At 34.2% G+C, this 17640-nt stretch overlaps 1 protein-coding gene across 1 annotated transcript in view; it reads left to right on the top strand.

The window, feature by feature from the left end:
• Positions 1 to 746: 746 nt before the first annotated feature.
• The window catches only part of LOC149560460 (vesicle transport protein GOT1-like), a 116716-nt gene continuing 99822 nt past the window's right edge, over positions 747 to 17640 (top strand). The window contains exons 1-3 of the mRNA XM_089823601.1: positions 747 to 1059; positions 1465 to 1535; positions 1665 to 1752. The gene's annotated coding sequence lies outside the window, so the exon portion shown is untranslated. The remainder of the gene's footprint in view (positions 1060 to 1464; positions 1536 to 1664; positions 1753 to 17640) is intronic.

Below are 17640 nucleotides of genomic sequence, written 5' to 3'. Positions count from 1 at the left end.
TGTGAAAATACTCATTGATCTATTTCCCTTTGTCCAATTCAATTCACCTAAAGATTTATCAATCAACTTTTGCAGTAAACAAACCTTTTCAGGGAACCTTCACTTTGTCAAAGCATGTTCAAATAAACCATTTTGTGTTGTGTTTCTAAAAAGTGTCAAGTTTGTATAACATAGCCATTTTGAACACCAATCTATCATGGCATTAAATACAAGGCCATATTTTTCTTAGGCACTTCATTAAATAGCCAATTAAAAAAAAAATCTTAATTGATTGACTAACATTTCAAGTTTCTTCAAACTGGTACAGTGCTACTACTAGAAAATAGATCTTGTTTGAATTTGGGTTCTCTAATTATCATGACAATGATTAACTTTTTTTAAAAATGTTTATTTCTTCTAACATGTACATTCAATATTATTTAAAGAAGAAAGAATGAAACTTAGGTTCTATGCACTTTACAAGACATGATCATACACATGCTTGATAGCCTCTACATGAAAGGCTTATTATCCTCACATTTCATTGATGACATGATAATATATATTCTCTACAAGGACTAATTAGTGACACTGCCTCTTATGTCGTAAAAATTCATTTATGCTTTCACATCAAATACCGATTAGTGATCCCTTGCACCTCCTTTGAATGCAAGTGCTAGTATTTAAAATCATTAAAGATATATAACGATCATCATTACATCTGATTTAAAGCCCCCACGCAAAATAGTTTGAAATTTGAATATAGCTTATATTTTAAAGTTTTAACGGTACACATCCGCGTGGTATGTTTTACTTTCACTTTTAGAACACAAAACGCAAAAACTGAAAAAACACAATTCAGCAGCTCCAATTCATCTCCCTCGCGCTTACAAAATCAAGAAATTACAGAAAAAAAACGAAAAAAATTGATTCTATCGTATACAGTTCATCAACCCACAAAACACAGCTTCTGTGGTTTCTCGAGATGGAAGGCGCTGAAACTCCCGGGCGAGAAGGAAGGCTTCATAACGTATTGAAGGCAATCTTATTTTATATTTTGCTCTGCATCATTTTGAACAGGTTAGTATAAAAATAATTTTCAATGCATAATTCTATGAATGAGATCAAGACAGAGCATAAATTACATTTTCATTGGATTGTCATATGTTTAACAAGTAGCTTCTAGACATGGGTTGACCTCGTTGATATAATACTGTACTCTGCGTGTATCGTTCCGGGTGAATATTAATGTAGGGTTGCTGAATTAAAAAGTGCGGTGTGGATCCAATACCCATTTATTTTTTAAAATAATAATTAGCCCTAAAGTTTGTTTTAGAATGTTTGTTTCGATCTAAATTTTGTTGGAGATTTGTAATTCATGCGTGGGATTTAGTTTATTTGAACTCAATGATTCGAGCAAAACTATTGCAGACGAATGTTCCGTGATTGCTATGGAATTGAATGGGTTTTTGTTTTTCTTATCAGATATGGCAAATTTTATCTGGCAACTAATATTTTTATTTAAAGGGCTGCAAAATCTTTTCTGGAACTCAAGAGTTCAGTACCTCTAAAACCCCTTTTGTTTTTAGATTTAATTTTCGATTTGTTTTTAATAGATTGAAACAGCAGCTGTAGGGAGATTGATTTTGTTTACCCTCATTTAAATTTTTTTCCCGCATTGGCAGGGCTTCATAATATTTTTCCTGCAAACTCTGCCCATACTTTCTCATTGGCATCGTTGATAGCATGGCATAATCTGTGCAGAATCTTGAGGTAAGTCGCTTGTCATGGTTTTTAGTGAGTTTTTAATTTCGTTTTCCAAATATCTATGCGGCCAAATCAATCTCATTGTTAATTTGTTAAATGAAGGCAATGAGTCTATAGTTTTACGAATGGCCGTTTTCATAAATGTAGAAATATTTTGAACTGTGAGATGAGTTTTACATTTTTGTTTTGGTGGTTTTAATTTTTTGTTTATTTCGTTTTGCTTGTTCTTGACGTTTGATGTTCTTTTGTGACAATTTCCCCTAACATAATTATTGAGTAGATGTAGAATGGATACTTGTTACCGCTTGTGTTGTAAACACAATGGTTGTTGTTAAAGCTATTTTCACATAGAGTAAATGGTAGAGATCAGACCATCATCAAATGTTAAACTTATCACTTTCTTCTTGAAAACCTGATACATTGTACAGCATATTTCTCACACTTTTGTGTTATTATGCTCGCTCTTGTACTTGTTAGCCCCAATTTCAAACTTTTATGTTAAAGCCCTTGTGATTGAACTTTTGAGTGAAAATCTCCAAATAGCTCCCAGTGTTTACAGAGCAAGGTTATTCTTCAAAATTATGATTCCTCGCCAATTTGAGGTTTTAAGTGATCCATAGTGCTAAGGTTGGTGGGAAATCCTATGATGAACTCGGCAACATTCAAGTTTTAGAATGAATTGCCAAAACTAAAAGACTCTAAAAAGTGAAAGCCTTGAGTTAATATTGACCACATGATGGGAAAAGGTGATGAGCTTTGAAAATGCATGAAGTCTTCATTATCCACTACTTGCATGAGAATTTGTATCTTTTTTTTTCTGTGATAAGGGAGGCAAGGGTTGGTATAAAAGGCACACGAGTAATGATATCTAAGTTGTCAACTTATCTTCTAATACCGATCATAAAGGCAAGGCTCAACATTCTTAGTTGTCAAGAACTTTTTAAAAATTCCAAAACATCAAAAGTGGAGATTTATAATATCAACAATTTTGTCAAATTAGACAACTTGCAAAAGCTGTTGAAGATTCCAATTCAAACTCAATGATGCAATTAAAGCTGCCAGTTGCAAAAGTTGTTAATTTTTTTAAAAGGCCCGATGACTTGGAAAGTGGACAAGAAGATCGATGGGATAAGTATTTCCACACAGTGACTACCGGAATGGGAATATAGACTTCTAAATCTTCCTGAAACACCAACTAAAGAAGTTTGTGATGTGCATGGGAAAGATGACAACACGTTTCAAAGGTAGTGACACATTCAAAAAAATGGAGAAATGCTGACATTATCGGGAGCCTTCAAAAGTTGGCCAAGTTGGCCAAGTTGGCAAAAAGCTCGATGAATGCAAGCGAACAGTAAGTTCAAATAAAGTTTAAAAAAGAAGAAGAAGATGCCGTTGGAGCAAAGGAGATGACATATTGACAAAAATGGTTTTCATAACTGTTTCTCCCACTCGCATTGTTTATTAAAGCATCAAGAAACATTCATTCCCACATACTTGATTGAGGAGCATGAATGCATCTTAAGGCAACTTCATGATTTTCAAATGTCTATCGAATATAATGGTTTGTCGAAGTGATGAGAGTGGGTACCCTGTGGATGTTGTGAAGCATGTGTGGATGATCAACACTATATTATGGAGAAGAAGTTAAGAAGTTTCCTTGGCAACATGTTCTTGATGAAAAGTTTGATGCACTCATTAAAACACTTGCATGTTATGATTGACGAGATAGCCAAGTTGGTAAGCAAGAAGATTCTCATTCTTTGGCATTTTTGAAAAGTTGAATAAGTTTGTGGAGGAGCGAATGGCTTCTTGCTATGAAGCATTATAATAAAACCGTCGTTAACTTAGAAAAATTGGGAAATGTTCCTCATTGCTTCGAAGTTAGTTGATATAATGATATCATCCACACTTGAAGAAAGTATTCTAAGATTTCCAAAAATATTGATGGCTTCCCTTAGAGAAGAGTCAGTTATTATAACTAGTTCTAAAATGATTATAGAAGTCCATTTCTTGAATTAAACAACTTCGGAACAATCAAGCAAAACAAAGATAAATTTTTGTGGGTCAGTTCAACAGCCACCACCATCCTTGTTTGTTACTTAAATGGAAATTTCAAACAAATTATGAGCATCCATCAAAAATAATGATGCAGATCTTGGTCAGCGGCTATAGCTAGAATATACAATGCATCCGCCCAAATCCTCTTGACTTTGGAAAGTCAACTTGAAAGATAGATATACACCCTACACACTCATAGATAGTGTAGCTAAATTGAGTAACCAGGTGCATTGTTGGGAATGTAAGGAAGTGAACATATTTGATTGATCAAACACTATCAGACTGATGTGGTGCAATGAGAGTGATATGCCCCTGAAGATTATACATGGTGGATTTTGTCAAACGTCTCTCGAAAGTCAAAATAAAGGAATATATTTCAAAAGATTGTTAAGTTGGATTATTTGGCCAAACCACCGATGTTATATTGATTGACCATTTCTATTTAATTGATGAAATGATCCAAGATTACATGATTCAAAGAAATAATGTTATCTCATGGAAACTTGCAGCTATGATTCATATGCAAATATGGGCTATGAAAAAGTTTTGAAAGTTTAAAACAAATTAAATCTAGTTGCAGAAATGGATATGTTTATAGTGCCATAGAAACTCTCAAGCAAATGCAAATGGAAGGGGTCCACTACCGTCACTATATTTTCCGTGCATAATGTGGAGATAGGTTGATAATTTCAAAATTGTGTACAGCCAATTCCATAACATTTACCAGCATCTTCTATCCTTGTGCCAAAATGGGAGCTTTGTGACAAATTATAAGCACACATCAAAGCATATCAGTGGGTAGATCTCTAGCAGATTTTGACATGCAAGATGTGGAGTCATAGACAATGTGGTAAGATTAATTGATAAAATGTTTCAAAGAGGCTCATCTTAGGGAATAAATTCTAATTATTACAGGTTCCTCATGTCATTTATAACAGGTTTTGGATATTCTCCAAAGCTTAATGGTGGGGGATTTCTGTCAAATATCATAATTAGAAATTCTGGTGGTAGTCATTGAAAAAAATGGGCAGCACTCAAGGTGGTCGACGGGATGCCTCAAGCGAAAGCCATCATGTAAAACCATGACTGCGAGATGTACACAAAGTAGAAAATGGAGTTATTGATAAAAATCAATTAGAAATTTTCAGAAAATGCAGTCAACCGCCATTTACAGTCTCTAGAAATGGTCGTTTATGATGATAATGGGAGCTTTAGAACAAGTTATGGACATCCACCAAAGTGTAATGGAGGAGATATTTTACCAGACATGACAAGTAAAAGCGCTTGGCTAAGCATGCATTCAAAATGCAAAGTCAGAACATGCGGGTTGTTTGATAGAATACTTCTTAAGTTGTGTCAATATCATCAAATCCATTTGATGAATAGCTATAAGTGACAAATACCAAACCAAATCTCTCCTTCATGGATTTACATGCAAAGGGGAAACTTTGAAGAAATTTTAAATGAATTTTAGTTTCATATTGTGTGTAAAGCTTTTTGAGTTTGTATATACTATATTCTCTAAAGATAATGAAGAATGCATTTGTTGTTATGTCCAAATTGTCTTTCTGAATTATGATCCCTTGTTTTTTGTATGTTAAATTAGTGATCCCTTTATGCATTTATGTGGATCATTTGACTTGGTGCAAAGAAACACGTTCATTTCATGGTATCTTGATTTGGATGTACTCATATAGCTTATGACTTTGTATGTCAGGATTGGTTAAATTGCTTTCACCATCTTTACTTCTATATTCTCAAAACCCCCTTGTAAAATGTTATTTATTGTGAATCTCAGTTAGTAGTCGTATGTCTACTAGTGGGGTTTATATTCATGTTAGCCGTTATATTTAGTTTTGCTTTGTCTCCTTATATACTTTCAGGTGAAAAGTACACAATAATACAAATACCCTTATCATACGAGGGAGCTGCCCCTCTGAAATGCAGAGGAAGGTTGAAGTTTGATAGTGATCGAGCTCCAATTTCTCCAACTGTTGGTGCGGTTGTCACTTATCCTAGGGCAAACAGGGTCATTTCCAAAGAAATACTCACAGTGACAAATGTGTTTACCAACAGTACTTTAAAGACCAAATGTCACAAGACAAGGGGTTGGTGTGACACAAAATGACTAAAATTTTAAAAGATCATATTGATAACATGACAAACAGCTTGACCATCTAGATTGGTACATCCTGTCACATTGTTTTAAGGTGGATAGGAATGGATACAACAGTACAATTAGATACTAATGTGCTTTGTGTCTGTTACCTCAACAAAAAACGTTGGTGTTATATTTGAAAGATCGTCTTCCCACAGACAAATAAAGCTAGAATCTGCTTTTGCATCAGTTTTGAACGATTCAACATCCTTCTAGAAGAAATTCTAGATATGATTGCGTCTGGCAGGTCTATCCTTATGTATCAGATCTCTGTAACCACAAAGAAGAATTCTCTCTCTAAAAATTTGATTCAAGTTTTTTGTACGCAAAAAAAAATTGCACAGTTTGGCATTTGTCTCTTCTGATATCGAATTATCCAGATTTCTTCACCTGTGTTGTTTTCCATTGCAAGACACACAAAGAGTCTCCTGTGATCTACTTTTTATGCACCTCTATAAGGTTTTAGCTGCATTTCACTGCAGAAAGGTACATAACATTGTTTCTTCTTAATGCCATTAACACAAGTAATGTCTTTGAGCCTTTGCTTCTTTATTCTTATCTTGACTGATGAGATTTAATGGAGAAATATTCAATGGAACACATTCTGCATAAAACATTTTTTACTTTCCTGTCTTCTATAATATGGTACATTTGCAACCATTAATTGCCAGGTCTGGGGAGTCTACTCATAGTTCAGTTGATAGAAAATATGAAGCTTGTGTCCTTACTTTGGAACATTAGTTGCATTAAAGAAAAAACATTCGTATTGGTCCATATATAATCTCTTCTAAGAGGCCTGAAAAACTCTATTTGCATTTAATGTATTGGAGGAGTAATGTAATAGGCAGCCCCTTTTGCAAATCTAATTTATTTCACTCTATTCTTATTTCAAAGTTTGTAGTTGTTTGAAACGGACATCAAAGAGACAACAATGCAGAAATGTCTATGATGCAATTTACTATATTAACAGCAGCAATGTTGAAACCGAATTCAATTATATATTTTTATTTCTAAAACCAATAATACTGAAATACATTAACAGCGGATCATCTCAATGATTTCTCAATTAATATCAACAATCCAATGTGTTATGCATGCCAAAATGCTGCTCCTGTCACGATATTGTTCACTAAGTACATTAGCAGCAGTAGCAAACCCTTGATGTCACTCTCTAGGTGGTTTCAACCCTGTATGTTACTATTCCAAGCACATACGGCTTCCATCAGATGATTGCAGACTTGTATGATATTGTTGCTGTTGGTTTCAGACTTGCAACACACTTGCAATGGATTGCAGATCTGTGTGACACTCTTGTAGATGATTCCAGACCTGTAGGACAACTTGCAGACTTGTATGGATCAGCACAAATCCCTTTGCAGACCATTAATGGTATGACGGTGACCAACAATATTGGAATCAATAGACAACATTTTCACCACAACACAATCTCCAATAACTCTAATTGTCCTCTACTAGGGACTGAGACTTCTTTAAATGGAAGTGAATAGCAAGATCAAGCAATCAGATTTCACTTCAGTACAGACATTAAACTGAAGCTCTAGATTGCATCTTTCAACAACATAGAGATTGTTGCTTATGAGGGATTTTGTCCTCAAACCCTTGAAAATGAATTCTCTGACAATTTCATTAAATTCTGATTCGATTCAGCATACCCAAAGTGAACTCTCAAAAGTCTTTTATAACTTCTTCAAGAGATCCACACTTCACCAACCAATGTGGGATAAATAGAGGTACTTCTTTTTTAATATTTGAGTCTCCCAAGTATCTTTAATAAAGGGAAACTTCTGATATACCAATAAAGTTGAGATACAAATTTAAAATTAAAATATTTAACTTCACTGATATGGGGACTCTAAGTTTTAAGGGAAAATTATTTAAAATATTAATAGTCCCCTTAAAGACTTAAGTCTCCATATCAGTGAAGTTTAATTTTAACTTTATAACTCAACTTTATTGGTAAATAGCAATGAAACCTGGGGACTTGCATCCCCAACCCCCCTTGAAAAAAAAGACCTCGAAATATCTGTCCCCGAGAGATCGTCATATTGGGTATTGAGTACTCGAGAGATCGCCGTATTGGGTACTGAGTACCTGAGTACCTTCGTCATGGGCAACTTGAATTTCTATTTGATTTTTGAATGTTACTATAAGGTATGTACTATTTTGCTATGTTGAATGTTTAACTATTCTGGTTGCAATTCTGGTTTGTGTTGTAAGTTTGCTATGTTCAAGTATTTCAATTTGGTATGTTATACAGAAGCATCGTTTCACAAATAGCATTTCAAGGTCTATATTATAGTATACAACACCCCTCAACCCCCTGTCGTCCCGAAATTGAGGCCCCTTTCCCCATGTCTTGGAAACTCGTCCCGACCTACCCTGATGTTGGTGTTACATTGGTAAATAAATTAATACTCTCAAATGATTATTAAATTATCTTGTCAATTTAAATAAATACCATCGATAGGGTACTATCCACGAATCATTGATGATGTTGACCTGACCCAACCAACTTACTATAAATAGTAAGTATCCCAAAATTGTACCAAAACATTTTAAAATCACCTGCAACTGAAATGTTCATGGAGAATAAGCTAATGACAACCTCATAGAACATGTGCTAGAAAGGGGACATTACAATCTGCCTTTCTCATATCGCTTGTCCTCAGGCAATTTCAGTTTTGGATGTTGCAAGATTTGTTCATTCTCCCATGTGGTATCCTGCATTGGTGGATTCTTCCAGTTCACCAGTTAATCTTTGATGATTCTCTTCCAAAGCGTCCTCTTCCTGGTGTCTATGATAGACTCTAGAACCAATATCAATTTATAGTCCTCCCGTCCCAATATTACTTGTCCTTAAGTAATTTCATTTTTGGATGTTGCAAGATCTTTTTATCCTCCCATGTGGCATCCTCCATGGGTAGATTCCTCCATTTGACCAATTACTCTTTGATGATTCTCTTTCGAAGTGTCCTCTCCCTGCTGTCTATGATAGCCTCTGGAACCAATATCAATTTCCCCTCCACATCCTGATGGAGCCCAATTTTTTGTAAAAATAAGGGCCTCCATTTATGATGTTGAAGAGTTCAGATATATGGATAGATATATAAAAGCGATATTGAAAAGTAAAAAAGATTAAGGCCATATGAAGGACTTGCTGCAGCTCTAAAGAAGATAATAAAAAGCCATGTCAGCATCACTTTCTGGTGAAACTGTTTCTGATAACCTACCATGTGAAAATAAGTGGAGAAATTACATTTCATCTAAATAAGGATTTAAGATATGCTGATTAGAAGGTTCCTCCAAAATAAATAAAGTCAGTAAACAGTACTTTCGAAGAAGTAAACAAATGTTTCCAGCCTACTGAAACTTCAAAGAAGATCGTAAGCCTGGTCGGGGAATATTTGAAAGAGTTACAATTGCATCCTTGTTTAGATAAAACATATTCTGGCTATAAAACACATTGGACTGGCCATTCACATACCAAATAAGTTGCAATCAATGCATTGATACATTTGAATCAGACAGATTTTTGTTCGATTATACTCAGTAACGAGATGTTGATAAAGGATGAATTGAAGCAAGTTTGGAATGCCTCATTGAATCTCTGAAAGCCCATATATAGAGTATTGATAGAAAAGTATGCAAAGACCATTGGTCAAATGGAGATTTGGAAGACACAGTGGTTGAGTAGATTCACACGAGTGCATATGGTTACTCCATGTTTATCTATTATTAAAAAATATAGAGGAAAAGAGATTTTAAATAAAATACCACTTACAGTATGTATCTCTGGAAACAATAATATATGATGAAATAAATTCCTATATGTAATGTTCGGTACACAGACAACCATACTGGAAACGAAATATGGAGTATGTCTAATGAAAGAACGATATGCATCCCAGATTTAACAGTGAATATACAACTAGTCTCAAAGTGCTTTAAGAAGTTCATAAGGGCAATGTTGAATCTTGGCTATGCAAGCATCAGTCGATAATATTGAGAGCAATAGCATATGTGGCAAAACACCCTTAGAACACTTGTGTTGAATGAAACAGAATCAACGTTGGAAATTGAAGCCGTGAATGAAGAAAGGTGTGACAGGAGGTTTGATGTGAAACTCAAAACGACAATATTCTCTCATGCATTTTGATCCATGGATGCCATATAGTCAAATCTAGAAGAATACCGTGAACATGCCCTCCGTTCCATGTGAGAGAATCTATAGAGATATATCACATGTGAACACCAAGCTCTTTAATCATTACAGGGACACTGGCAATTTCCAATGGAAAGAGACGATAGCATATGCTAGAGCATTAATCGCTTGGAAACAACAATCAAACTTGCCATCTATAAGGAAAGCATGTGCTATGCTATAAACACAGTAGAATGAGAGTTTCAAAGACAATAAAGAGCCCCAAATTGAGGACAAAGTATGAAGTTGATTGCAAAATGAATTACGACAACATTATAGAACAATGATTTTCATATAGCACGGGCCTGAAAACACTACAATGGAGAATTATGTGCGACTTGAAAACTATTCCATGGCGTTCGACTAATGTCTATATCCATTACCATCCATGGGGAATTCGATTATGTTTACTCGGTAATAAAAGAGTGCTCGCAAATTAAACATTTTGGTTTCGTGACTTAAAACAAAGTTTAGATTATATTATAGAACTAAGTTTAAGAGCCCACACTAATATAATCAATTATATATTATGGAGCGGTATGTTGCTTAGAGGTAACCTTTCATCCGCTTTTGCCCTCTTATAAATAAGAGATACTATTACTTGAAAAATAAATAATAAAAGATATTCGTAAAAATATATAAGAGAAGAAATGTAAATTCAAATATTTTATTTATATAAAAGGGTGCTTATATTATGGCTTTGTAATGCAAATTCAAATATTTTATTTTAATAATAAAATAAAAGTCCTTTTGTTTATTTTTATTAAAGGCATTGAGATTTAGACTGTAGTTGGCTTGTCCTTATAGATTTTTATAAAATTCCATTAACAATTTATGTCAGATAAGTGGACGCGGTCATCTATGGCATTTTAAACTCGATCATCGTAGATGTTAAATATTTAATTGTTTTCGAATTTGTGTCCAATCAGTCGCCCCGACCGTAGGAGTTAAAGCACAATCTAGACTAGTTAAGAATTGCATATATATATTTGATTCGTTGTGTCTTGATCATTAAACTGTTTATAGTTTATGTGCATAGAACATTATAAAGTTGTATGTTACAATCTTCATTGTATTCGACTCTGTTGCCTAAAGCACTGGTCTTTTTATCATTTGAAGTATTGGATTTATATTTGAAGTCAGAAAATCAATTACTTCCTTCGTACAAACCTCAAATCCATTGTTAAAACCTTATACAAAACATTCATTTCAAACACTCATCATTCAGTTTCATATTAGTCGAGTTCAAAGACTTTGCCAACCGAAGAACTCTGCAAAGCTTAAATTCGCTATAAAAAAGCTCTAAACCAAGTGATTAGGTTTGAGGAGAAGGTCTACCTACCTAGGTGTAGCAGAGCTTGAAGTGCAGGGGAATCAAGGTGGTTCTCAGTCGTTGGCCAGAACTGATTGCGGAATCCTATTGGAGGAGTGGCAGGCTCTTGGATTTCCAATCTGCGGTTTTCCGAACCAACACATCCAAGGGTGCTAACTCTGCTGATGGAATCACATAGTGACTTTCAGCCTTCTTGAGCCTTGAGACATGAAATGCATTGTGAACTTTTGCTGCTTACTAGTAATTCATAAGCCACATCTTCAAGGCATTGAGAAACTCTAAACTAACCATAAAACAAAGGTTTAAGTTTCCGTGCGTCACTCTTCTTAAGTTTAGACTACTTATTAGGTTGAAGTCTCAAATAAAACATATCTTCCTTATCAAAGTTGTGCTCAACCATGTATTGATTATCATATAACTTCTTCTGCTGCTACACCTGCTGGATATTTTCCTTTAGTGATGTGAGGATGAGCCGACTTTCATATAACAAATCCTTTGCCTTGGGCAGTTTGCTATCCCCAAAAAGTAAGTCCACGAAGTTAGGGGCCTCATACGCATACAAAGCCATAAACAGAGCCATCCTAATGGTCACGTGTTAGCTGTTGTTGTGGCAATACTCACCCAAATGCATTTTTCTAAAATATCAAAACTAAAACTATAACAAAGGAAATATCAAAACTAGAACTATAGGTCTATGGTTCAAAGGAGCTTGTATCACTTGCCCGAACATTAAAATAACTTCTACACTAATGTCTAAAATAGGTCCTTGATGATTTGTCAACCATCATAATGCATGCGTCTTAGTGACATCAATAACAAAGGGGTTTGTTTGTTCACTATCCTTGTTTAACATGGCTACGTTCTCTACCTCTTGATTCATCCTGATCAAATTGCGCAAGGTCCTCATTGTTGAAGATGGTATCCTCTATTAGATAGAGATATTTATTGAAGGGATGAGATTCAATATTTCATTAGTATCAATTTCGGATCTCACATTATCATCAACACAACTATCCAATTGATAAATATAAACACACAACCACACAAGAGTACACCAGATATATGTGGAAACCTACAAGGGAAAAGCTATGGTGAAAATAGTTGCTTGGATCTATTAGAATATTATTATGTTATTACTTTAATGGTCAATCATGTAGTATATTTAATTATTTGTAGATAAGATCGTCTTTACAATTTTAAGTTTCTTATTAGAAACTTTCTATTTTGTTCCTTTGTAAATTCTTTATAATGATCTCTTCTATCATTTGTTAATACATCAAATATTTTACCAATTACTTTGCGTAATATGGTATCAGAGCTTGAAATTTTTAAAGATTTTGGAGAAACTTCTCTAAGCTGTTTTCTCTTTGCTGCAGGACCGGTGGAATTTTTTTGTAGACACAAATCTTTCTTTCTCTGCAAATTGCAAGCTAAATCTGAAAAACTTGATGTTAGTGAAATAGGATCTGTAACTTGTAATAGCACTTGTAGAATTTTATGTGTTTTCCAAGTTACTAGATGAATGAATATATATGTGAAATAAAGAGGTATGTCTCTTGAAGAGACATGTCTCTTTAACATATTAACTTACATTATTTATATTTATAACACAAGTAATATACCCTTAATATAATATAATGGTTATAAAACAATATATATATATATATATATCACTCTTAATATAAGTTAATTATTTCATATATAATAGTTGTCATATATTATATATCTCATATATATAATATAATTTATCTTACAGAATTATAACATTAACACTCCCTCTTAATGAAGAAGGATAAAACACATAGATATTACACCATAGGTAATATTTCAAAAATAATACATATAGGAAATCTTTGATCAGAAGATTTTTAGAATATGATATCATGTAAGTATTGGCCTATCAAAATATCAACATATGATATTCACCAATTACTATTTGATATCATATTTGGTAACATGAGCATTGGCCTATCAAAATATCAATCAAATGATATTCACCAAATACTCTGAGTAATGGCCTATTAGAACATCAACTAAATGATATCCACCAAGTACTCAATGTGGTAATGGCCTATCAGAATATCAAGGCAAGATATACACCAAGTACCAAAATATATCTATACAACAACTTGTAGATAATCAAATTAATGATATCAACTGCCTAGTTGTTGATTTATAAGATAAAGCCTTTACATGAAACAATTTCGCAAAAATGAATCATGCTACAAGTTATTGTAAGGACGTCACTTTACAACAACTTCTCCTAATACAAGTGATAATCATTTAGAAGTCGTCACTTCTTCATGATGTACACAGGGACATGCTCATACATGTATGACATCAAATGTTCACGTGAAGTCTCCATGAATACTGTCATATGGAGTTGTCACAATATTCACCATAAAACATATCAGAGAATAAGGTTTCTCCCTCTTAGTTTGATATAAACTTTTCTGACCTCTTAGCACAAGGTTCTTTTTGATGAAGTGTCAGACTTCCTCTGAATCTGTTATCATCCTTCCAACCTCTTTTGGAAGCAAATCATGTCATGCTTCCCTAGTTCAATGGGTATCCTGATAGCATAAAGCCTTCCAACCTATATACATGAGACTTTATCCCATGAATCATAGTCCTTTAGCTATTATAGTTTCTAACTAGTGTTGAATCCATTGATAAGGTCTACTCCTTCTGAACCAATATCATTAGAAGTTTGATTTAAGCATTTTTATTTTCTGCTCCCTCTCTTCCTCCAAGGTTGCCTCTAATGAACTGTTAGACTCCTTCTCATAATTTCAATCATCAAGGATATTTGCTTCAAGAAACTCACATTTGCTAAATCATAGTTTCTTTGAAGCTACTATCATAAGATTGAGTTTGCACAATATTTGGTAGCATGCCGAATGTACCAATCTTCTTTTCCTGCAAGAACATCCTCAAAGACAAAGGAAAAGATCAATGCAAATAACTCTTTATAGTAATTATAGAAATATAAAATAAGAGAGAGACTACAATAAGTAGATACATGCAATACCCAAGGATAATGAATACTTATTTGCAATAATAATATAGGTTTCTCCAATGAAGGTCCATATGCATCAAATCAAGAAAGGCCTCCATGTAAGAATTTATCAAACAATTTGAGTACATCTTTTCTGCTCCTATATAAGGACGGTTCAAATGGGAATAGAACATTGGCTATTATTCCCCCTTACAATGTTAGATTCCCACTCTTTATATCATTGAGTAATTTTGCATCACATCACATATGGAAAACTTCTTTGTGCCTCCTCATTATATTGGAGCAACTAGAACAAGCTTTCAACCCTTGCAGAGAATCACATCATAATCAAAATCAGAGTCCCTAAGGCCTCCCATAGAACTCAATAACTCATGTACTACACAGTCAGTTTCTACAGTATCCATCTTCCTTCAGTAATTTATCCAAGACTTGGTTATTCGCCTCAGACATGTTTTCACTTTCCTATTGTTTTAACCGCTCAACTTTGTGCATATGCTGCTCACATGATCCCAAACATGGATGATAATTTGCTTCATGAGGTATGATTCACATATGATTGAAATGATAGGTCCAAGACCACCTGGACTTACTGTCATAAGTTTTAGCTTGTCAGACAAACTTAACTGCACCTCCAAATGTTCTAATCTATATGAGGAATATCTAAGTCATCATGACCAAGAATTCCCCAAGGTTGCGCTTCCATAATTTGTTCATAGATTTGCTGCTTTGTGCATAGGTGAATTAACAATAGTATTTGAAACATCCTGCAGAATAATATACTTTTATTTTATCATCGCAATTTCAACAGAAACAAATGGGTTGAGAAGAACTGTGAATTTACAAAGAGAAGCCACAAGGTCGTCTAGCACATCCCCTTGATGGTGGCATGCTCTCTATGGACAAAGAACTCTGGTATGACAACAATGAGTGGACCTGTTATTATAGAAAACATATCATGATCACAAAAGGCCCTTAAACACAAACAATGTGAGGAGGTTTCTTCTCCAGTTTCTACATGAGATCAATCCAGTTGCTGACAACCATCTTATGAAGTCCTATGCTTTTTTCATAGGATGTTTAAATTTTGACTCCCAATGTTACACAGAACAACGCTTTAGGTGATACATTCCCAGTCACACAGCAATGCCTGAATACAGTCTTTCCACAACAATCCTTTCGACCCAAGTTGAAAATTTCTATAGGTTCCTCGATCATGATAATAGATGGAATTTCATCCTCCTTTGTGGGAAGGGGTGTGGGAAGTCATCCCGAGCCACTACTAAATACCCAAGATATGTGGAGACAACACTGTATGTAAGGTTAGCATAGACTGAGAACCATCTTGCAAGAGTCCACCTGGTAGTCATGACATCAACAAGAGAGTAATCACTAGTCCAGCGAACATCTAACAAATTTTGCAAGATCTCAGAGCATCTGCATCGAACTGATGCCACTCATATCTGACATCCAGCAAATTGCAATCCATAATGCAGCCTCAAGCGTGCAGATGAAGTGGCCCCCTCTCATCACTGACAGGTATGTTCTCATCTTACAAGCCTGTGGTTATCTCTCTGCACTTAGATTCCTAAGGCGAGATTCATGCACACACCGCAGGAGTTGGTCTCATAAACATAGGTTCTAGTTTACATCCATCTCTAAAAATATGATTCAATGATTCAATTTATCCTCACAATCTTCTCTATAATTACCATTTCAAGTATGGGAGGCTCCAAAATAATTTGTGACCTTACAAACCTTCTATGTTATCCCAAATCTGATGTATGAATTTCCCGATCTTCCAATTTGGGGTATCCGACAATGTATGCCATTTAATGTATTCTGAGAAACTCCATCTGCCTGTAATTTCATTTTGCAGTTTCATTTCCTCTGCTAGTCTCCCACAACCACACAATTATATATCAAAGTTTGTTGGCTATGAAAATAATATCTTCAATAATAAATCTGGAGAGCTTAGTTCCACAAGGTGTTATGTCTGCCCGTGTGCTGCGATGAATTCCGAAATAACTCTCAATACTTGTGGCTTTGACAGTGCAGAAAAATGTTGCTCACACCTTCGGTAGCAAGGGATTTGTTATTTAGACGTCACTGTGACTCACACCAAACATGTTGCAGGCTGTCCATCTTCCAGCGTCACGGTAGATTCAATTTGATCACAGGAGGTCACGTGATTTTTTTTGTGTAATCTGAATTCTCAAATTTAATTTGGATCTTCCTTAACCTGCTCTGATACCATGTTAGTGAAATAGGATCTGTAACTTGTAATAGCACTTGCAGAATTTTATGTGTTTTCCAAGTTACTAGATGAATGAATATATATGTGAAATAAAGAGGCATGTCTCTTGAAGAGACATGTCTCTTTAACATATTAACTTACATTAGTTATATTTATAACACAAGTAATATACCCTTAATATATTATAATGGTTATAAAACTATATATATATATATATATATATATATATATATATATATATATATATATATATATATATATATATATATATATATATATATATATATATATATCACTCTTAATATAAGTTAATCATTTCATATATAATAGTTGTCATATATTATATATCTCATATATATAATATAATTTATCTGACAAAATTATAACATTAACACTTCACTAGGGTTTTAGGGTTTCATGGGTTTTTTTCTCAGCCAGTTATTGCTCTTTTCCATCAATTTTTGGCTTATTTTTTGAACTCAACATTTGTTCTGGGCTTTGTTTGTGGTTTGCAAGACCTTTGTGGCTGTCTTTTGTTTCTTTTACTACCATTATTGCTCATGTTTTGGCATTTCTTCTGTCATGGGATTATTTCCTTCAAATTGCGGGCCGTTTTCTTAGCCTCTATAGCCCTACAATGTTTTGTTCTGAGATTTTTGACCAAATGTGTGATTGTTTCTTTTTTATGATGGCCATCTCCACCAGTTTCAATCTTCTCTAAGGTCGTCTTTGTAAAAAATGACGACAACCGTTTTTGTTACGTTTTGTCATTTTTGAAGGGTTTTTCTATTTGGCTAGGTTTTCATTTGAAACTCTCTTTTTCTGTGCTTATTTGAAAAACTAATTGCAG

Source organism: Cupressus sempervirens, chromosome 4, assembly GCF_028749045.1.
Source record: "Cupressus sempervirens isolate cs-2001-9-10 chromosome 4, ASM2874904v1, whole genome shotgun sequence".
Taxonomy (NCBI): domain Eukaryota; kingdom Viridiplantae; phylum Streptophyta; class Pinopsida; order Cupressales; family Cupressaceae; genus Cupressus; species Cupressus sempervirens.
Note: the sequence above shows the minus strand (reverse complement) of the source record. Positions and strands in the feature narration are given on the sequence as shown.